Source organism: Herpailurus yagouaroundi, unplaced genomic scaffold (genome assembly GCF_014898765.1).
Source record: "Herpailurus yagouaroundi ecotype Mexico unplaced genomic scaffold, PumYag 250, whole genome shotgun sequence".
In the NCBI taxonomy this organism is placed as follows: domain Eukaryota; kingdom Metazoa; phylum Chordata; class Mammalia; order Carnivora; family Felidae; genus Herpailurus; species Herpailurus yagouaroundi.
The window spans coordinates 24,106,261-24,129,116 of NW_024412467.1; the positions used below are offsets into that span (position 1 = coordinate 24,106,261).

At 36.2% G+C, this 22,856-nt stretch overlaps 1 protein-coding gene and 1 long non-coding RNA gene across 5 annotated transcripts in view; both read left to right on the forward strand.

The window, feature by feature from the left end:
- The window catches only part of GMDS (GDP-mannose 4,6-dehydratase), a 638,647-nt gene that overhangs the window by 110,603 nt on the left and 505,188 nt on the right, over window positions 1-22,856 (forward strand). The window lies entirely within an intron of this gene.
- Window positions 12-21,901, forward strand: LOC121020634 (uncharacterized). The gene is made up of 3 exons (XR_005786239.1): window positions 12-114; window positions 8,281-8,300; window positions 21,890-21,901. It is a non-coding gene; the product is annotated as an uncharacterized LOC121020634 (long non-coding RNA).

Here is a 22,856-nt window from a genome sequence, read left to right on the forward strand (position 1 = left end):
GACATTCTACGTGCATCTGTCTCCCATCCAAGTACTAACCAGGCCCGACCCTGCTTATCTTCCGAGATCAGACGAGATCGGGCGCATTCAGGGTAGTATGGCCGTAGACTCTACGTTCATCTGTGAGGGTACTTCTGGATGAGATGAACATTTGAATCTGTAACTGAGTAATGTGGCCCTCCTTAATATGGGTGGGTGTCATACCATCAGTGGAAGTCCTGAATAGAACAAAAAGGTTCACGCTCCTGCAAGTAAGAGAGACCTCCTCCTGTCTGAATGTCCTGAGCTGGGACAACAATATATATATATTCTTAACTTTGAACTATAACTGAAACATTAGCAATTCTTGAGTCTCAAACCTACAAGCTTATGCCATTGGCTCTCCTAAGTTACCAGCTTTCTGGCTGAGGATCTTGGAACTTCTCAGCCCCTGTAATTATGTGAGCCAGTTTTTTTTGTTTTTTTTTTTTTTATAATAAGTCTACACACACACACACACACACACGCGCGCGTGCGTGCACGCGCACACACACACACACATATCCAGTTGGTTCTGTTTCTCTGAAGAACTCTCTGATACAGGCTGTTTAGTGTTTGCCTCTCTTGGGCTTGAGAGTTCTACATTACTTGGTTAAGTTTGGAAATCTGACTTTACACTTGTGATTCTTTCTCTTCCTGAAAATCCAGGCAGATAACATGATTTCCTACCCTTCTCCTGGTGATTTTTCTAGTTCCTGTTAATTGTTAGGATAGTTTCCTATTGTCACCTGGGGCCACGTACTCAACAGAATTTAGTATTCTAAACCTAGCCTGTATCATTCTTGATTGGGCATCTTAAGAGCTTGCGCATACTCTGTTTATGACAGTTTCGCATCAGCATTGTAGAGCTGTGAGAAAGTTAGAAAGTTGTCTAAATCCATGGGCTGCTTTTCGTCTAATTCTTTATTCCTAGATATAATCATAGAGTATATAGAGTGATAGAGAAAGGTGCTGCAGGCACACAGGATGGCAGGAATAAAGTGACATTGCAGTGGCCCCAAACCTAAAGATCAAGAGGAAACTCCATGCCTGTGAGAAGCAGCGTGAGTGAGGACATATGCATCACTTCACCTCACCTCACATTACATATGTGTTCTCCTCTCACCCCAGGGCTGCTTTTTAGATGTTACTAATCTAGCAAGTCTCAAATGTGGTCACTAGCAAAACACCAGGAAGGGGTGTGTGTGTGTGTGTGTGTGTGTGTGTGTGTGTGTGTGTGTGTATGCATGACAATTTGGTATCTTTGATTCTATCATTTGTACCAGGAATAACTTTTACTAGCAATAAATATAACTATTTTAAGTATGAAGTTTAAAATTCCAACCCTGAACACAAGACTGGAAAACACACAAAAAATTTACTCTTTTCCCTTAGCAGTCAATTTCTGCTTGCTCATAGCTAACAAGTAGTTTCAAGTCCCAGAGGTATAAGAAAGAATCATGAGAAAGAACTTTGCAAACAGATGCCTATTATTTGGTTTTAGCTACAGAAAAACCACACTCTTAAATTGTGGAATACTGGTGTTCCATGGGAGGAGAATTTGAGAACCACTAAACTTGTCTAATCAGTTCTTTTTCACCAGTGCAAAAACTGGCCCGTATACACTGTGGCTTACTTTGAATTTCAAGGGCACATAGCTGCAGGCAGAATCGTGGCTAGATAGATCCCAGGTGTCCACACTGTTAGTCAGGTGTGCTTTCCATCCTTGGAAAGTGGGCTTATTTTATTTTATTTTTTTTAAATCGACACTAGAATATTTACCCAGGTCTGGCTCTGGGGGCCAGCTTAGTCTCCAGAGATTTTGCCTCTGAGGGCAGTGACCTTATCAGGCATAGACAATTTCCTGTGTCATTAAGATGTTCCTTGGCAGAATATTATTTTTCTTGGTGAATATGTTGTGGTGTAAAACAAGCACAGAGAGCCAGGTCTCTGTTTTTCCTGAATGAATTAGCTGTATCGCAGCTTATCTGTTGCAAATCTTGCTTTTAAGTTATTGACAGTGACTCCTGTCATTAGTGACTTGCTTGGTTGAGGTCTTGGCTTTCTTATTCTGACTTTTTGCAGCCTGAGTCATAGCCAGGACGTTCTTTGAAACCAAACCCTTAGCTCTTCTTTGTGTTTCAGGGAGAGTTTGGGAAATAGTAACTGCTTGAAAGGGTACTTTGGTTTCTTCATTGAGGTCCTTTATCTTTTCACCGGCCTGAGGTATGTTCCTGTTGTGTCCGAGAAAAATTGGTGCTTGAGGGTCATGGTGGGAACTGGGGTCTTCCCAGTTGTCTCTGGGTCAGCACTTCATACAACAGCTTTGTTGACGTTGAAAATGAATGTCCAGATCCTCAAGTACACGCAAATGGAAACAAAATCCTCAAAGAAACACTTTGAAGCTCCCTGAGGATACTATTATAACCTCTGCTTTATTCATAAATCTTGTCTCAGAACTCATAATGTTTAGGATAGCGGATATAGTGTGTGCTCTGTGAGCACCTATTTTCAGTCATTCATTACTATTTAAATAACTTGTTTTAATCCATGAGTGAAACTAACTTATACATAGAATGAAAGATTAATTGTACTCTAAAATTGTCTTTGCATAATAGGTTTGACAAAATTTATTAAAAATGTTTCAAAGAGCATAAGGTATAGTTGTTATTTATTCAGGTTGCAAGAATAATAGTATATATTTAGGGAAGTGATATTTTTTAGAAAATGTGTAATGTGTGTTGGTTTAGTAAATTGAATTATCTTTATTTTTTTAAATTTTTTTTCACGTTTTATTTATTTTTGAGACAGGGAGAGACAGAGCATGAACAGGGGAGGGTCAGAGAGAGGGAGACACAGAATCTGAAACAGGCTCCAGGCTCTGAGCTGTCAGCACAGAGCCCGGCGCAGGGCTCAAACTCACGGACCGTGAGATCATGACCTGAGCTGAAGTCGGCCGCTTAACTGACTGAGCCACCCAGGTGCCCCAATTGAGTTATCTTTAAAGAATTAGTTTCAAAAATATATAAAATGATTAATAAATTTGGAGTTTAGCATGAGACCTGGATTGATTTCTTTATCTCTGACATGATTTTCACCTATTAAAAGGGGTCATAATAGTACTCATTCATCTCCTTTTAATGAAGATTATGTGAAAGAAGTTGTGCTTGTTACATCCTCACATAATAACTGGACACTGTCCATAAATGTCAGCTGCCTTTGTCATTTTTTCTCCTGGTGAAGAATCACTGTCCAAAAGTCACTCTTCTCAAAGTTTAGTTGCAGCATTTTAGCACAAGTTGCAAATTATGAAGATGAAAACCATTGTAACCATTGTAAAAATCTTTTGGAAAATATAGTACTACTTGTTTTTTATTGGTGGAGAAGTTTTCATTTGTCTTTTAAAATTTATTTTAAAAATATGTTAATATTTGGGCTTAATTAGATCATGGTTCCTCCTATTAACTCTGAAAGGATTGCATTATATTTGAAGTCAAATAATTTTTTGTTGGCTTCCTTGTTCATTTACACTCCTATACATGATGCTAATATAATGTGACCATAAAACTACAAATATATTTGTGTACATTCCTTACAAAGAGGTTTTTAAAATTACTTTTTGGTCTACATTTACTGTATACACCCAAATTTGGGCTTGCTTTAACTTAACAGGTGGTAGAGAGATTTTGTAAAGTTCTAAAATATTGAAGGAAAACTCAATCCATCCAAAAACAATATGGCCAACTTACCTATGTTTGTTATTGCTTACCCAGAGCACTTATATTTTATTTATTTATTTATTTTTTATTATTATTATTTTTTTTATTTTAAATTTTAGTTAGGGGCCCCTGGGTGGCTCAGTCAGTTAAGGGACGGGGTCTTGGTTTCGGCTCAAGTCATGATCTCATGGTTCATTGAGTTTGAGCCCTGAGTCAGGTTCCATGCTGACAGTGCAGAGGCTGCTTGGGATTCTCTCTCTTTCTCTCTCTCTGCCCCTCCCCCGACTCGATCCCCCCTCCCCTCCCCCCATCTGTCTGTCTGTCTCTATCTCTCTCTCAAAATAAAGAAATAAACTTAAAAAAATAAATTTTAGTTAGCCAACATACAATGCAATATTGGTTTCAGGAGTAGAATTCAGTGATTCATCACTTACATACAGTACTCAGCAGAGCACATAATTTTTTATCCTCATGCCCCTTACTCTTATTTTTGATGATTTCTTTTCCTGCAGAGTTAACTTTGAAGATTCTTGATAAAAGCAGCTGTAATTCTCACAAACAACTAAGGACTTGGGAAAGACTACCTTGCTACCTCTGGTGGTATAGGGAATTAATTAAGATGGACATCCTAAGGGAAAGAAGCATCCATTTATGCCAGTTGGAGAAGGAGAAGCCATTGTAACCGTATCTGGGTATACTGCTTTGAGTGAAGGTTAGGAGAAGTAATTTGAAGGGATTTGCTCAATTCTCATCCCTACCTTTTTCCCCCAGCAGTGAAGGGAAGTCAGAGCAGTGAGCTTAGTAGCAATCAAATGGGCAGCTGGTATCCAAATGGGGATTTTTACTAAGGAGTGACCGTTGTGATCTGTGATTCTTACCAAGGTTGGAAGTTCCTTTGTTAAGGTACTCTGAAGTGTTATTATGTGGGAAGTACCATTTTATTTTGGCCCCTAGGTATTATGTATTTGAGGTTGATTAGAAATTTTGCTTCACATTCCTCCATTTTTCAGGAAACAAACATCATAGGACATATTTATACTTCAATTTTCTGTTCTAGTCTCACCATACTTTAGAAAGTATTTTCTTACTATAAGTTGACTACCTTCCAGAGGAGTTCTCTGAATGTGAATGAGACTGCCTTTTGGTTTCTGTGTTTCCTTTATGTATACATATGAGCTGTGTATGTGTGTTTTAACATTACTAGTACTATGAAGGAAAATAAAATTTGGAACCAGCAAGGTGATGAAAAGGCCACTGTGGAAAATTGAATGGAAAAGAATGGTGCTTTCTAGAGGAGGGAGGGATTGATGTGGTTTGGGGGATGAGGTTTGTTTTTGTTTCAGCTACCATCTTGGAGACAATAGTGAATCAGAACTGTATCAGGCAGGCAGGTTTTAATGCCTCTTTCCAGAGATGTCTCTCTTAGATACACTGGGAAAAGCTAACATAGACAGTGTATTTGTTCTGCTTCTCATTTTACCCTTGTGGAATGAAAGAATCCTGCTGAACAGTGCCAACGTTAGTTTAGGCTGAAACACATAATTGTATTGGGTAATAAAGGAATTTAAAAATTCCTGTTTTTTTTTTTTTTTTTTTTTCTCCCCACTGTGGTTCTTTTTAACAGAAAAGGCTAATGGTAAAATACTTTTGCAAGTGTTCCCATTCATCTCCAACTGATGCAAGATGCGTAGTGGCTTGTGGTTTGCTAATTACTGAAGCCCTAATTTCTTTGGCAATTCTGTCTTCTGTCTGAAGAATTCCTTTTGGCAGTGAAAATACTAACTCACACAACAAGATGAGCACTGGCATCTTTGGTTGAAACAACATGTATGTGCTGAGATTCTCCACAGGATGTGTTTTCTTTTTTATTCAGAGCAACAGATTAGCAGTCCTTGGTCACTTGGGTTGAGACATACACAGAATTCTTACTACTTGCTTATTTCCCAGCTCACTTAAAATGAATCTGAGACTGGTAACTCCCATTTCACCACAAAAATGACCATATCATAATGTCCACATTTAAAAAGAAGACAATGAATTTGAAGGCCCTTGATCACTTGAGCAATTGTCTTAGGGGAGGTCTTTGAAGAACCTTGCTGTCCAGAATGTGGTTCACAGATGAGCAGTGTCCCTGAGAGCCTCTTAGACATGCAGTCTTTGGCTTTGCCCCAGTCTGATGGAATCAGACCTTGCATTTTAACAAGATGTCACAGTTTTTGGATGCACGGTAAAGTTTGAGAAGCTCTACTTTGGAATGTATTGAGTCTATAAGGAAAATCTGTGCTGTATTGCTGTTACAAATGGAGTTGTTAGTAGGTTTATCACTCATTTTTGCACTTTCCACAAAAGTTAAATCCTCTGAAATACAAATAAATAAAAGTTTGTGTGCATACTTAGAAAAATCTGAATGAATTCTGTTTTTTCTTTTTTTTAATTTTTTTTTTCAACGTTTATTTATTTTTTGGGACAGAGAGAGACAGAGCATGAACGGGGGAGGGGCAGAGAGAGAGGGAGATACAGAATCGGAAACAGGCTCCAGGCTCTGAGACATCAGCCCAGAGCCCGACGCGGGGCTCGAACTCACGGACCACGAGATCGTGACCTGGCTGAAGTCGGACGCTTAACCGACTGCGCCACCCAGGCGCCCCTGTTTTTTCTTTATAATAATAAATTGGTTATAGTTTTGTGTTCTCTTCTACAAGGTTAGCAGCCTGCTCAGAGCTGTGGTATTTGGCTTTCTTATTTAAAACCTTGGGTGCTTTTTGCTTTCTTCTCATTTTAATAGGACATTGAACAAAGTATGGGGTTGATATTTCATGTGTGCAAGAAAATAGAAGCATATTCAAAATAGAAATTAGAAAGCTCTCATGCACAGAAACAAAAATAATGTCTACCCCCCAAAATGTTTATCTTTTTATAACAATGATGTTTTGAATCATATTCTTTGTTTCTTACCTGACTTTAGGATAAGAAGAGAGTAGCTTATTTTGTTGGTCACATTATGAAATTAAAATTTTTTTTGTTGGTTACATTATGAAATTAATTTTTTTATTAAAAAACCCCTAAAGTATAAATCCAATCTGATTTTAATAGGTATCAAGGACATCTTTTAAGACTATATTTAAAGAAAATACGTTTATTATGAGAGTCAATATTTAGTTGTATGCCTAATTCTTATTAGTTTACCCATTTATTTATTGAGTATAAGCTGTGAATGACACTGCAAAGCATGGCCCTTTCCCTTCTAGGATCTAGAAGTTTTCATTAGGTTTTCTTAATTAAAAAAAATCAAGAAAATAATTTTTATTTTATTATTTTTTTAGTAGGAGCAGTTTTTCTTCAGGTTTTGGTATAGGAATGTATATATAATGGAATTCCTTGAGGATATTTTTTAAGTGATTGAAAATACTGCCTCTAGTATTTATCCTTCATACTTCTGCCTAGAAATTATTATGCACAACTTACAAGTACGGGGGAATAAGTATTTAAGGTACTTAATAATATATTTAATTTTCTAAGCTTTGGGCTTAGAAAGTGGTATCAACTGAAAAGATTTAAAGGAAGAAAACACTATACCATCTATTTAGATTCTTTGTAACATTTGGCTCCAACCTGTAAGCATCCTATCTTCCTTGAATCTTTAAAAAACAGTAATCTACTACTCACTTCTAACAGATGCCAAAAATAATTTTAATTTTCTTTTGTGGTTCATATATTTCTTTATAGCTCAATTTGATTTTCTAAGTTTGTTGGTGTAAAATAACTTTTCAAAACTTTCAAATTATGGCCATTGTGTTTGGTTTCATATACGTAATTTTCAACTCACATTTGTAAGATCTTCAAAACCTGATTAAAAAACACCTTTTAGCAGAAATACTGATTCCTACCCTCCCCTACAAGAAAGAGAAAGCAACTTGATGGAACTGTTGCCAAAGAGGAAATTGGCATTATGGCTATTCTTCTCACACTTCATTTTTCTTAAAGATATGGTGTCCCCCAATGCTCCATTAATAGGGAGCTCCTATGAACATAGTGCCTGAATTTGAAAAATTTAAAACAATTATGTTCTTTTTATCTGTTGCTTGGGACACACTAATCTTTTCCCGTCAGTCAGATGCAATTAGGTTAAAATGTTAAGCTGTCACGTATTGGTGGTAAGGAAGTCAAATGTTTCCTTTTAAATGGGGGAACCATTTAGGAGAGAGGTCTAAAATAAATTTGAGCATTTGGTCACAAGGTTTAGCCACAAAAGACATCCACCCAAATGGTAATTACCTTTCAAGTCAGTCTGTGAATCGTCTTAATTTTTGGAAACTGTCCAGTTTTTTAATTTCATTATTAATTGTCAAATTAGGAGAAAAAAATCGTTATCCTTTTTGTACTTACTCATTTCTTTTTGTGTTTTGTCTGTTAAATAAAATTAGCGGGAAATAGTAAAGATAAACTTGGTCGTATGCAGACCTTTAATTGGTAATAACAAGTATCCTTGTGATTTGAATAATCTACATTGTATCATATTGGACATATAAAGTCTCAAGTAAAGAAGTTAGTTTTTTTGTTTTTGTTTTTGTTTTTTAACATATCAGCATTTATGAATTCATGCCAGTATTCTGGAAGGACTTGAGACTAAGCATCCCACAAGGAAGAGCCTCACCTCTGGTTTTGGAAAACATATTTCTAAAGTAGGTCACATATATTATGAGTTGAAAAAATAAAGAAGTACTATTAAAGAAATCAGTGAAGGTAATAATCAACCTCTTTAAAAGGTTTAAAATTAGATTGAGACATATGAAATAGGTAAAGAGCTGTAGGTAAACTGTTGAATACATTTCATATGGTTCAACCTATTACAGTACTCTTTTGGAACTGACTGGTTTGGTCTAGTTAAACTTTTTTTTTTTTTTTTTTTTTTTTTCATCTCCTCAGTAAGAGGCTTTTATTGAATTTCCCTTAGCCAGATAAAATTCAACACAGGTTTGGGTCTGGCCAGAAGTTCAGGTTCATGTTTTTAGTGATAAATAACTTGAAAAATTCAGCTTTTTACTCTCATCTTTCATATAATGGCATTTCAGTGCCTACATTTATTGATATGTTATTAGTCTGATATTCTAAACTCAGAACTAGTCAAGAGAGCAAGTTTTGGGTGGCACCAGACAATGAATGTCTGGAAGTTGAGTGGCCTAAGTTTTAGGTGGAAAAAATCTTTTACTGAATTTGACTTGGAAAAAGAGTTGGTGCATACTTGTGGTCACTGACTTTCTTTCCTATTTTATGTGCCAAAATCAGAATTATAGATCCTAACCACTTCCCAGTATCTTAATTTAATTCTGAGTATAAGACTGCTGTGACACATTGTTTTAATGTATGTTAATGAAAACTATTAACATCAATCTGGACTGCAAAGAAAATTTATTTAATGTACCATTTTGATATTGAACAGAATTTCTGAAATAGAGGTAAAGATTTTCCAAATAGGATCATTGTATGTATTTATAAGCCATTTTTCTTTTAAGTCCAGAAAAATGTGGACTGAGCCAACTGTTCAAGAAGAGAAACTAAATATACTTCACAGCTTTTTCCATTTTTGTGTCTAAAATCTACCTTGAAATATCAAATATTTTCATTTAAGCTTTCAGTAACTGTGATTGTGATGTGGAATTGTATGTGTCACTGGGATGAATAGTTAGAGAATACTTATGTATAAAAACATAAAAGCAGCCTTAATAAAAACACTTTCTTACTTTTTATACAAAAGTGTTTTATGGACAAGACAAAAATCAAACTGTATAGAAAGTCTTTCTCATCACTTTTATCTCTACCATTCTGTTCTCCCCTCAGAGTACAGTTTTTGTTGTATCTTTTCAGGAATATTTTTATGTACGTATCAATATATATACTTTTAAAATTTGCAGAAACGTTTTATTCTACATGCAATTCTGACCCTTGCTGGAATAAACATTCTTGTTATATACATATAGGTAACTGGGTAAAAAGTGTGATGTTGGTATCTGACTTTGATTTATATTTATCTCATTTTGAGTAGGGGTCAGTATCTTTGTATATATATTTATTGTCAATTTATACATATGTTGTCAGGCATTGCCTTTTTCCTACCAGATTATTTGTTTTTCTTCCTAGATATGTTCTTTGTATATGTGGAAATTAGCTTTTTGTCATATTGAAGATAATTTTCTCTCCATTTTCTCATTTGCTTTTTAATTATTTGGTAGTTTTGGTGCTACAGAAAATTTTAATCAGTCAGGTTATCAATCTATAGTCTCTCAAGTTAGCAGTCTTTTTCTTTATGATCTTGATTTTGTGTCCTTATTAATATATTCCTTGGTCAAAGATTATGAATATATTTACCCATATTTTTCAGGTATTTTTAAGGTTTCATTTTTAACTTTTCTTTGTTGTGCCTGAAATTTATTTTGGTATAAGGAATGAGATAGGGCTGTAGCTTTATTTTTTTCAAAATGTTATTTCGTAGCATCATGTATTTAATAATCCATCTTTTCTCTGTTGGTTGAAATATGCCAATTTTATGCTATATTTATGTATTTATTTGGGACTGTATCTAGGTTTTGGTTGTATATTTACTGTCTTTCTGCTGTATCATGTTTTCATAACATAATTTTAGTGACTAACAGGATTCCATCCCTCCAACTAATCTTTTGCAGGATTTCTAGGTTATTCTTGCATATTTATTTGACTGTAGCATATAACTTTGTCACCTTCTATCTAAAACCCTATAACCTGATCTTAAATTAAATTTAAGGTTAATTAGGGTACAATGTATGCCTTCATAATGTTGAATCTTCTAATCTAAGAGCCAAGATTGTCCTTCAGTATTTTAAAATACCTTCTGTTTTTTACAGCTTTGAAGAGCTTAAGGTTTTCCTTATATAATTTCTATTAATAGTTTGTTAACCCTGATTTCATGTATGTAAATTTTGTTGCTAATATAAATGAGATGTTTTTCCTCAATGTAATTTTCTTACATACAACTTTTTTTTTTTTAATTGGAAAACTCTTGATTATAACCTGGTATCTTAATAGATCCTTGTTTTTTAGTTATATAGTTATATCATCTGAAAAATGATAATTTTTATTTTCTTTTTTCTTATTTAATTACATTCACTAGTAGCAGGAAGCAAATTGACCAATAAAGTACTTAGATTGCATTTAGTTTGATTAAAATAGCCTTTATGGAAGGTATTCTTGAATATAGTTTTGTGTTTAAAAAAGGGAATTTTAAATACCATTCTTAAATAATTAAGTCCAAATTATGAGGAGATAAAAATATGGACTTAAGCATTTGTTTATAACATTAATATTTTCATGTTAGAGAACTGTGTATGCTTATGACATTGATCTGTCAGCTTGTGTATGACCCTTAAGTATGGTGGAGTTCCTATCAGAATATGTGAACTTCAATTTGGAAACCTAGTATAGATTAGCAAATGAACAGTTTAGATCCATGTTTCTCAAACCTGTTCGTAAGATAACATGAAATATTTTAAGGAATACATTTGAAATCAATTGTTATATATTTATCTTAGGAAAAAATTATTTACCCCATTTCTAATGTGTGTTTCCATTGTTGACATTTGCCTACAGTGAGGTTAAAGACAGAAAAATGCACAAAAACACAAAACAGAAAACAAAAGAGACACAGCAAAATAATTTACAGAAAAAAGTAAAGAACAGTGTATAAATGTCATAAAGCTTTTAAAGAATGAGAAAGATTGAAATTTGGAAAATCTAGTTTTAGATTAATAATATTTTATAGACATTTTCAGATATCAGTAGTGGTTTTCTATGTGTTTTTTTATTAGTATTTCTTAATAATTATAATAATACAGGTAATACTGAAGATTATTATGAGTAAGAGATTACAATAAAAGGTTTTATACATTTTCTTATATACTGATTATAAGAATACAGCTTTCTTGCACAAGATTATGTAGTTATCAAATGGTTATCCTGTTCATTTACTATCAACTCTGTTTACTCAGAATGCACTCATTCATATTTTCATGACCGAACTATTTTTCAAAGTTATACTTCTTTTCAGGAAAAATAAAATTAAATATTTTAAGATAATACTCCTTAGAGACAAAACCATAAAAATATATTATCTCAGTACATCATATCAGTAATAATTCAGGGAAATTTGCCCATGTAAAAGTAGTCCAATTATATTCATATTCAAAATTTCTAAGTATTCAAACTAGTTGGAAGCTGTGAACTGTAACTGTGGTCTGAATAATTTTTGTGGGATGGAAGGAGATAACATATTTAGTATTATGTAATAATTAAAGAAAGGGGTATTGACACACTTTGAAATATTAGCTAACCATAGCACTTGTAATCATACTGAGTGATTAGAACTCCATATATAGCCAAATAGCTACCAAGTTTGCAGAAAGTCAGTCTTTGGAATATGATTTAGTTCCAATTAATGTGAATTGCTAATCTGAAACTTCTTATAGGTGGAAATAATTTCAGAGATTATTTTAAAGTTCCAGTTTTAATTTTACAGATGAGAAAATTAAAGCCAGAAGCAGTAAATGATTTTCCCATAGGACAGCAGAATAATTGGTAAAGCCAGCTGCATGCTGGAATCTATCTCTAGAATTTTGTGGAGATCATTTATGTTGTTGGGGGAAGTAGACTGTACAGCCAGAGGGATCCAGCTCAGTGAAATTATTAATTTACTTTTCCTCTGTGGGAAGTCTTGATTTCGTTGTCATCCTAGGTAGTTCCTAATGCTGTTTATCTTTATATACCTGTTTCTAAAAGAAAATCTTTTGAGAAGTATTTATTCTTCTCTAATAATATGGACTAGATGGAATGAGCATTTTCTGGCAGAAATAATAAAATATAAACTTTTAATGAAGAATACTGTGTTGTGGCAGTGTTTGCGTTGAACATCTTGTTATTAATAAAAAAATAAATTTCAGGACTCAATCTACATAGCAAACTGAGAAGAGGTTCTTCTTAGTGTTTTTTTCTTGTTTCCAGGATATAAGGTAATTTTAAGACACTTAAAAAAGGGGGGGCGGGGAGTGTAAAAGAAAACTCCCAAACCAAAAAACCTTGGTTCCTAGTTAATGCACACAGCTCCAGTTGGGACCTGCCTTGTGTACTCAATCTCCCCACAGCTTGTAAAGTCAGTTAAATATAGTCACAGTTGAGTTCTGTGGAACAGCAAATAGGAAAAGAAGGGAAAGCTGGAGGCGTATTGGTGAAAAACACTTCAAAGTAATTTATTTTGACGCTTTTTAAAGGCTTCTTTGTAAATGTACTTTTAAATAGTAGTTCTGTTTCCTTGAATCCACGCAAGAGCATAAAATAGACGGGATTCAGGAGAACTGGCGTGGGAATATTTTCAGCTCCATTTCTGCCTGTGTTGGGACAGCTGCTCTACTCTGCACTGCCTGTTTTTTTTTTAATGGACCTAAATTCAGGTGACTGAAAAAGCCATTTTGTGGTACACACCTTATGTGCGTGTTCATTGTATGTGTCTCTTTGTTGGAGTTTTGTGGTGATTATGTTGTCCACCTATTAGTTTTCCAAACAGAAGGAAACACATAAATGACCCAATACTTGGTAGCAGTTTGGTTAATAAATAAAAAGGTAACACATCTTGTCCTCAACATCCGTTTCAGTGAATGAATGAATAAACTAATTACCTCTTTAAACCCAGCCCCTGGCTGGCTCTTCAGTGGTATTTCCCAATTAGTAAAATAATTACCTACCTTTTCTCTGTTAATTACTCTAGATAAAGTCAGGTTACCTCCTTAAACTGTCTCAGAAACCTTGGGCAAGCAAAAGAACAGTATTGTTTTCTAAAGCTTTCTATATTTTACATTATTAAGGTCTTGGTTTCCTCACTGGTGAAGTAATTAGATTTAATTGATCTGTATGGCCCTCTCTGAGTCTAATTTTATGATTCATAACTGTTTCAGTGGTGCTTTGGGAGCCCAGTGTGCCAGCAGTACCTCCAGTGTAACACACAAGAATAATTTCTTACCTTCTCTTCCACTGTATTTCTACACACCCACAAACATTGCTCCCATGGACTTAGTCAGCTTTGGGTTCCTGTGAAACACAGCTCCCTAAAGTCTACCTTTTTCACAAAACTGATATAGCACGCCAGAGTGTGACAGCAGGTCTTTGAGAAACCCTGCTTTCAACTACCAACTTCTTAGATGTGAACACGGACCTGGAGGATGCTTTTAAGTCTTGTATTTATACTCTGCTGCCCTACTTATGACTTCGAAGTGCATGTTGAGTCACTGAATAGATCTATTAACTGGAGGTTTTCACACTACAAATCAGAATTTACCACACTCGGCTTAGTCACACCAGCGTTTAATTTATTTTGGATCAGCCCCTTTAGCTAGGAACTTAAGGTTTTACTGCTCTAAAAATGCTTTTGAAATGTTATTTACCCTGTTGCTCACTCAACATCTGACAAAAATGTGCAAGTGCTTCCAGGAATAGTAAAAATGTGTTTCAAAACACTGGACCAAAACAGGAGCTTAGTTCCATGGTATGGGTGCCCCAGTTTGAAAATGTCTAATTTATAACAACCTTTACAGATGCTTTTACACAGGATTCTTTTAAACAGGGACTACTACTAACATATTTCAAATGCGAGTCAATACATAAATATTTTGTTAAGACATCTTGTCAGCAACACATCTATTTCATTATGCATGAAATGTAACTACTTTTAGTTTCTAAGTTGCTGAATTATCTAGTATGCTCAGGGGAATTTCTCTGAAGATTTACTAAGGCTTGGTTACATCTTTATAATTTTTTGAAAATTGTAGAGAAAAGTTCTGTGTTTTGTAGCATGATCTTTATAAGGATCTCATTAAGAATTGAATCTCTGTGAAGAGTATGAGATTATTGATATTATCACTAGATAGATGGTGATGGCATGCATCTTTGTGGAGAGGGGATGGATAACTTGATAAATGTAGTGACTCCAGAGTGATTACCTGAGAATGCAGAGGTTTTCAATGTTTTGAAGCCAGACTTAAGATAATTAATTCTAGGGCTTCAAAGTTATAAGAGTCTGATGTCTAGGTCTTTCCTCCCCATTTTGGAATATTATCAAAATATCTTAATACTTTTGGATTAAGTCATTGAAAACATTGGGTTCAGCATCTCATGCATCTCTTCCAGGCTAGCAACCAATGTCATGTGCCACTGAAATTAAGGGCTCTGAACTTGTGTGTGTGTGTGTGTGTGTGTGTGTGTGTGTGTGTGTGTGTGTGTTCGCGCGCGCGCGTGATTGGTTTTCTCATCTTGGCAGGGTCTGCTGTATCAGAGGTTAAAGGATTACTCTTTTGATTATCTTCATGATTTGTTTCAGAGCATTACTTTTGCAGTTTGGGCAACTGGTAATTTTTTTTTTAGGTTTCATCAAAACTAAAGAATTTTTTGAATGTCTTGTTTTTCTCTTAATTCCAGAACACTATTTTTGACTCTAATAACACATTGAAAGAATATAGATAGGCATTCTAAATTTAATAATTAACTGAATAAGCATAAGTCAAAATGGGACTTATTATTTTTTGCCTTTTGGTCCTTTAGTTCAGTTAATGGATACCAGTTCTACCAGTGACTTCCTCCTTCATTCTTCAACCCTCTACCAAGAATATCTCATTTCTCTACTAATTAAGTTCCTTTACATCTTTAAAAGTTTGGACCCAAATTCACCTTTGGGAGGGCTTTCTTGACAGATTCTACCTGACAGTTAGCCCTCTTCCTAGATATAGACCATATTAAAAAAAATTTTTTTTAAATGTTTATTTTATTTTAGAGAGAGAGATGGAGTGTGAACGGAGGAGGGGCAGGAGAGAGAGAGAGGGAGACACAGAATCCGAAGCAGACTCCAGGCTCTGAGCTGTCAGCACAGAGCCTGATGCAGGGCTTGAACCCATGAACTGTGTGATCATGACCTGAACTGAAGTCAGACACTTAACCAACTGAGCCACCCAGACACCTCTAGACTACATTTTGAAAAAAAAAAAAACAAAAAACCAATATTGTATGAATAGTGTATACTGTATTATTGTATGAACAGCACTGTGGTAGAAGGCACTCTGAGGAAAACAGATGAATCCTTTTTTATATCCCTGCAGGGGGACGCCTTTAGCTCAGGTCATTATCTTGTGGTTCATGAGTTCGAGCCCCACATTGGGCTGTCGCTGTCAGCCCAGAGCCTTCTTCGGATCCTGTCTCCCTCTCTCTCTGTCCCTCCCCTGCTCTCATGAGTGCGTGCACACACATTCTTTCCCTCGCTCTCAAAAATAAATAAATATTTATATCCTCGCAGGAACCTACTGTCTAGTTGAAGAATCAAGAAAAAAAAAGTTTTTTTAAAAATTTTTTTTTCAACGTTTATTTATTTTTGGGACAGAGAGAGACAGAGCATGAACGGGGGAGGGGCAGAGAGAGAGGGAGACACAGAATCGGAAACAGGCTCCAGGCTCTGTGCTATAAGCCCAGAGCCTGACGCGGGGCTCGAACTCACGGACCGCGAGATCGTGACCTGGTTGAAGTCGGACGCTTAACCGACTGCGCCACCCAGGCGCCCCAAGAAAAAAATTTAAACACTCATATTATAAAGACAGGTTTTGTTTTTTGTTTTTTTTCCTTGTGGAGGTGGTTAAGAAGCTGGTTTGAGTGTGCAAGAATGTAAAAGCAAGGGAAGATGTTAATTACAGTCACATACTTGAAGGAGCCATGAAGCCTGCTTTTTCTGATACTATTATAGAGTCCTAGCTCTTGAGAGCCACAAGGGCCATTAAAGATTTTGTAACTTAATCAAATTCCAGTGTTATATGACCATAGTTTGCCTGCTGGACATGTTCATTTGAGTATTATTGCCTAAAACTCAGAATGCCTCCAGCCCACCTAATATTTACTATTCTTCCAATTTGACTCTCCTTTCTTCTGCCTTGTAACTGTTTACTTTGCTCACCTGTTACATTTTCCTTACCACCACCCTCATTTAGGAACATAACCATCTTTTTCTGAACTCGTATAGTTATTTTCTGATTTGTCTGCCTCTGGCTTTCAGTCAGTTCTCTTCACTACTGCCTTTTATACAGGTGTAAAATTTACTGATGTAACAACTATATGCAATGCAAAGACTATAACTGGATCTTGGATTAAAAAATAAAGACTTATAGAAACATTTTGAGGCCAACTAAGAAGCTTGAATATTGACTATACTAATGGCACTGAGGTCACACAGGAGAAAATCCTTCAAGTTTCATGCCAAAGAAGCATCATTAAGAGTGAAGTACCATTATGTCTATACCTTACTTTCAAATGGTTTTCCACCCAACAACAAAAATTGTGTGTGTGTGTGTGTGTGTGTGTGTGTGTGTGTGTGTGTAAAATATGGAGGGAGATAGAATATGTAAAATTGTTAATTGGTAAATCTAAGTGAAAGATTAACGTTTACTGTACAATTTCATTAACTTTTATGCAGATCTGAAAATTCTCAAGATTAAAAGCTGGGAGAAAACCTTAGTCATTACTTCAGGGACTAAAGGCAGGTTTTAGGTCAAGTGACAGTACCTGTGAATTGGTAGTGACTATGTAGAACTCTGTGGAAAAAGGTATGTGTCCAGTGGGCACTAATGCTGTGCATGCTCTGGATAGGTGGAAGGTCGCATGGTGATGTGTGCAGATACTTGTATCTCTGGCCAAATAACTACATGCCCTTCTTAACCTGTCCATGGAAGCCTTTATTCTGAGATGCCCTGGCCTCATCTACACTATTCCCTCTTATTACTGTTCTCGAGTCTAATCAAAGTTTCTGTGCTTTCAAGTATTCCTTTTTCTCCTAGGTTATTATCATGTTGGGGCTTCACTTCTGCTCCTTCCAGGTCTAAATCCAATGGCCAGTTACTTTAATTATTCTTGGAATAGTGGTACTCTTAACTCCTTGGTCCTTGTCTTTCTTTTTTGCCTCTCTGCAAACTTTCAACCCCAAATAAATTTGACCATTCTTTTCTTTCCTGTGTTTATGCTGAAATGACAGTGTTCTTGGAAACACAAAACAAAACAAAACACAACAAAAACCCAAATAAGTATGTGGTATCACTCTTTCTTCGTAAGTGTCTGATCTCTTTTGGGCACTCAGTAGTCATCTTATGTTGATCAGTCTTCTTCTACTTCTTTAAGTATTCTGTTTAGTCTCTTTCTCTAGGTTCCTGAGGCAACTTGATCTCCCTTAGCAAATAACCTTTCTTTTTAGCTCCTGAAACATCCTTCTCTTTCCAATACTAAATTATCTCCATCTGCATCCATCCTTCTCTCCAGCTTTGGGGAGCCATTGTGCTTCCTGTTTAGACCAGACCTTCTCTACTTGCTCTTGAGCCTATTCCCTTCCTCCACATGCCAGTTATTCTTCCCCTTTGTTTGTTCATCCATCTCTTTCCATTAGCTCTCTTCCATTTTAAGAAATAATCTTTATAGTTTATTAAGGACCTGTTCTATGCCATGTACTTATTTATTTATTTAGTATTAAAAAATTGTTTTAATGTGTGTTTATTCTTGGAGAGAGAGAGGGAGAGAGAGACAGAGCATAAGTGGGACAGAGGAAGAGAGAGAGTGGGACACAGAATATGAAGAAGGCTCCAGGTTCTGAGCTGTCAGCACAGACCCTGACGCAGGGCTCGAACTCATGAGCCATGAGATCATGACCTGAGCTGAAGTTGGATGCTTAACCGACTGAGCCACCCAGGTGCCTCTATTGTTATTTATTTTTAATTAGGGAATACTTGATATATGAATACATAATATCTTGATAATTTACAAAGTGTAGTAAGGAAATGAAAGCCCAGATTAATCTACCACCTAACTTAAAAAATAGTGGAATCCTGATGAAAGCTCTCTATCTGTTCTTTCCTGTAAAGCTCCAGGGGTAACCAGGATCATGACATTTGCCTAATTTCTTGCTTTTCTTTATAGTTTTATCATACAAGAATAGTTACTAATTACTATATTGTTTAGTTTTGTGTATTTTTTAATTTATAAAAAGTATGTCATGCTATATATTGTATATATTTTTCATTCAACATTGTTTATAATATTTATCAACTTTGAGGTGGGTAAATATACTTGATTCATTTCCATTACTGTGAATACTCACTTTTCTGAGTATACCATAATCATCAGTTTTCCTGTTACTGATCAGCTGAATTGTTTCCATTTCTTGCTTTTACAAATAATGCTTCTGTGAAGATTTTTTATGTGTCATGAACAGGAGTCTCTCTAGGGTGAGCAATTTCAACATTGGAATATAATTGACTGCTATCTTGTAAAGGGTTTTACTTCCACCAAGAGTGTACACAAATATGTCTTCATAACATATTTTTGCTAATAATTGATTTTAGTAAATTTTTAAACTTTGGCTAATCTAGTGGGTGTAGATTGTTATCTCATTGTGGTTTTAATTTGAATTTCTTTGATTACTAATGAAGACTGAGCGTTTTTTCATGTGATTACTGGCAATTTGTGTTTCTTCTTTGGTCTTTAAATGTTTGTTTATTTATTTTGAGAAAGAGAGAGAGAGAGAGCTAGCAAGTGCTGTCAGCAGAGAACCTGATGCAGGGCTCCATCCCACAAAACATGAGATCATGACCTGAGCCAGAATCAAGAGTCCTATGCTTAACTGACCGAGCTACCCAGGTGCCCCTGTGTTTCTTCTCCTGTAATATATCAGTTTGTGCATTTGCCAGTATTTTTATTGTATTGTCTTTTTAAATATGATATTTAGGACTTATTGATATATTCTGGGCATTAAACTTTTCTGCTCTATATGTGCTTAGACTATAATTGTACATAATAAACTTTCGAGAAGTTGAACTAAAATGTGTATCTATTCAATTTCTTATCATTATATCCCTAATTGAAAATTGAGGATTCTTGCCGTGATGCTAGTAGCCCTTTAGACTAGGTCCTTGCCCTCATCTCTACCCTTACCCTGCTGTGCTCTCTCAGGACCCTGGCTCCAGTAACAGCCAGGCACTTTTAGCTGACTGGATTTTCTAGTTTGCCTTATCATGGGTTAGTCCCTTTTATTAGAAAGGCTGTCTTCTATTCTTACCCTCTTGTAAGTTCCTACTTGTCCTTTACTGCCCACTTTAAGCACTGCCTTCTCTGTGGATCTTTTCCTAACCTTTTCTGTATGTCATCATGTTTCTTTCTAGGGCCTGTACTTTGTCTCTGGTCCTAGTGTCACATAATTGCCATATTGAGGATGCAGCAGGCACAGGAGTTGGAAGATTTGAAGTCACATAATTTGGTGTACTGTTCATATTTAAAACTTTCTGTATGTTCTGATGTTTCAGTACCTTAAAAATCTTTCTGGCTAGGGTATAGCTAGCTGCCCCTCCTGGGGCCAGCCAATAGAGATAGCAAAGGCCTCAGCTGGAAGCATGTCTTTGATACCAAACTAACCAATCTAGAGCCACACGTCCTCTGTCTGGGCCCTTACACTCCAGGATACAATATTCTTCTTCCTTCTTCCTCATCCTGGGGCTAGGTGTCAGGCATCTGGGGGCCACTCTGATAGTTAAAGCCTGTCAAAATTATTCAGACTACCAAAGTGAAACTGCCCTGTCCTCCTGTGTTGCCTTTCCCTGGGAGACCCTGATAAAGGCTCTGACCTTGGCTTTTCCCTTGCTTTTGCTTTCTGCCTCTTGACTACCCTGAGGTTTCTCCATTATGGCTTTATGTGGTATGCTGTGCCTTCTTGTTTCTAGGACTTGTGAATATAATAAACTTTTTTCCTGAGTCTTTCCTGTGGTTGTATCTACTGACCATCACATGAAAGGTTACAAAACATATTTTTCCCCATTTTATTGAGATATAATATATATACATACACAAACACACAAAAATGTTTTTTGCGCTTGGTATGAGAAGTCTTAGAATTTACTTTCTTAACAACTTCCATATATACCATATGGCAGTATTAACTATATTAACTGTAGTCACTATGTTGTACATTATATGCCTAGTACTTATTTCTCTTATAATTGAACCTTTTGACCAACATTGTCCAATCCCCTAATGCCTGCCTCTGGTAACCACAAATTTGATTTCTTTCATAATGAAGTTTTTTTTTTTTTTTAAGATTTCACAGATAACTGAGATCATACAATATGTACCTTTCTGTTTGATTAATTTCACTTAGCACAATACTCTCAAAGTCCATTTGTGTTGTCACAAATGGCAGGGTTTCCTCCTCTCTAGGTTGAATAATATTCATATATATATATATGTATATATATATATATACACACACACACACATACACACACACACACACATATGTGTGTGTGTGTGTGTGTGTGTGTGTATGTATCAACTTTTTTACCCATTCATCTGTCAGGGGACACTTAGGTTGTTTCCATATCATGGCTGTTATAAATAATGTTGCTATGGACATGGGGGTGCAGATATCTTTTCAATATAGTCAAAACATCTGATTTTTTTTAAAAAAACATTTTCCTTAATGTTTATTTTTGAGAGAGAGAGAGAGAGAGAGAGAGAGAGAGAGAGACAGCGAGCAAGTGGGGGAGGGGTAGAGAGAGAGGGAGACATAGAATCCGAAGCAGGATCCAGGCTCTGAGCTGTCAGCACAGAGCCTGGCACAGGGCTTGAACTCATGAACCATGAGATCATGACCTGAGCCGAAGTTAGATGCTTAACCGACTGAGCCACGCAGGTGCCCCAAAACATCTGATTTTAATTTATACTTTGCTTCTTTCTAGCTATACGACCTAACTTTATCTTCTTAAGAACCCTGTTTCCTCATTCCTAAAATTGGGGTAATAGACCCTACCTTTAGTGTTATTCAGAAGGCTAATGCTTACAGAATATTTCTACCAGTTCTGCCCCATGATAAATATTGCCCATTATTTTTATTATTACTGTTATTATTATTACATGTTTTGATAGACACAGCTCTCTCATCTACCATATTTTCATCTCTTGAAGGGCAAAGATCATCTCTGTAACCCTCCTTCTAGAACATCAATAAATACGTGACACATGAATGAATGAATGAGTGAATCAATGAATGAAAAAATACATAATGCAAGGAGGATTAGAGCCAGGATATGAAATGCCCACATTAAAAGTGTGTACTTTTATTTGGTTAGACTTTTGGGAATGGAAGTGATAGTTCATTGAGAGCTTTATTGGAGCTTCTTAATTAGAAACTTTAAGTTTAATCAGAAGGGCTGGTGGTTTCTAAACTGTGTTTTGAAGAGCCTGTGGCTGCCTTGAGGTGCCTCAAGGTAGGATGGAGGTAAAGGGTGTGACACAAAGAGGAGTGGGAGGCAAAGTGTATGGGAAGGACTCTTTCCTCTTCCACATCTCCACAGAGCTCCTGACCTTGAAACCAGATAGTTTTGTGTATAGTTTTGTGCCTTTATGTATTGGATTTCTGCTTAAGTTTCATTGGAAAGTAGTTGAGTTGTAGGAGTAGCACAGCCCATTTACCATGGTGTGCTGGGTGTGTGATGGCTTAGGTATTGGGGGTGGGAGGATCAAGGCAGTGCCCCATGTGCTGGGAGAAGTGGATGGCAGCTGAGAACCTGAGAGGCATCCTGCGGGAGAGCTCACGCAGTGCTGAGGAAGTAGAGCCCGTAGTGCATCTCCATTGGCAGTGTGGGATGTGAGTCCAAGCTGATTGATAAGACAGCTTTTGATATAGAAGTTGTAGACAGGGCATTGGTATGTCTGCTTGAGATGAAGACCTGTGAGATTAGAAACTCAAGCGCATTGAATTTTTATTGAGCGGATAGGTGTTGTGTGCCAACTACCTATCAGTGTTCTGGGTCATGATGAGCAAAGTGATTGTGGTCCTGTCCTCATGGATCCTGCAGTCCAGTGGGGAAGGCACATAACCCATTGTCACTGAACTATGATGAGATATGAAGCAAAGAACTGTGTGCTTTGAGTGTTTCTGACAGGTAGGAGATCTGATTCAGTCAGGGTGGAACATAGCAGGAAGAATTTTCTGAAGAAACAATGGTTGAACCGACATCTACGATTATGGGAGTCCTA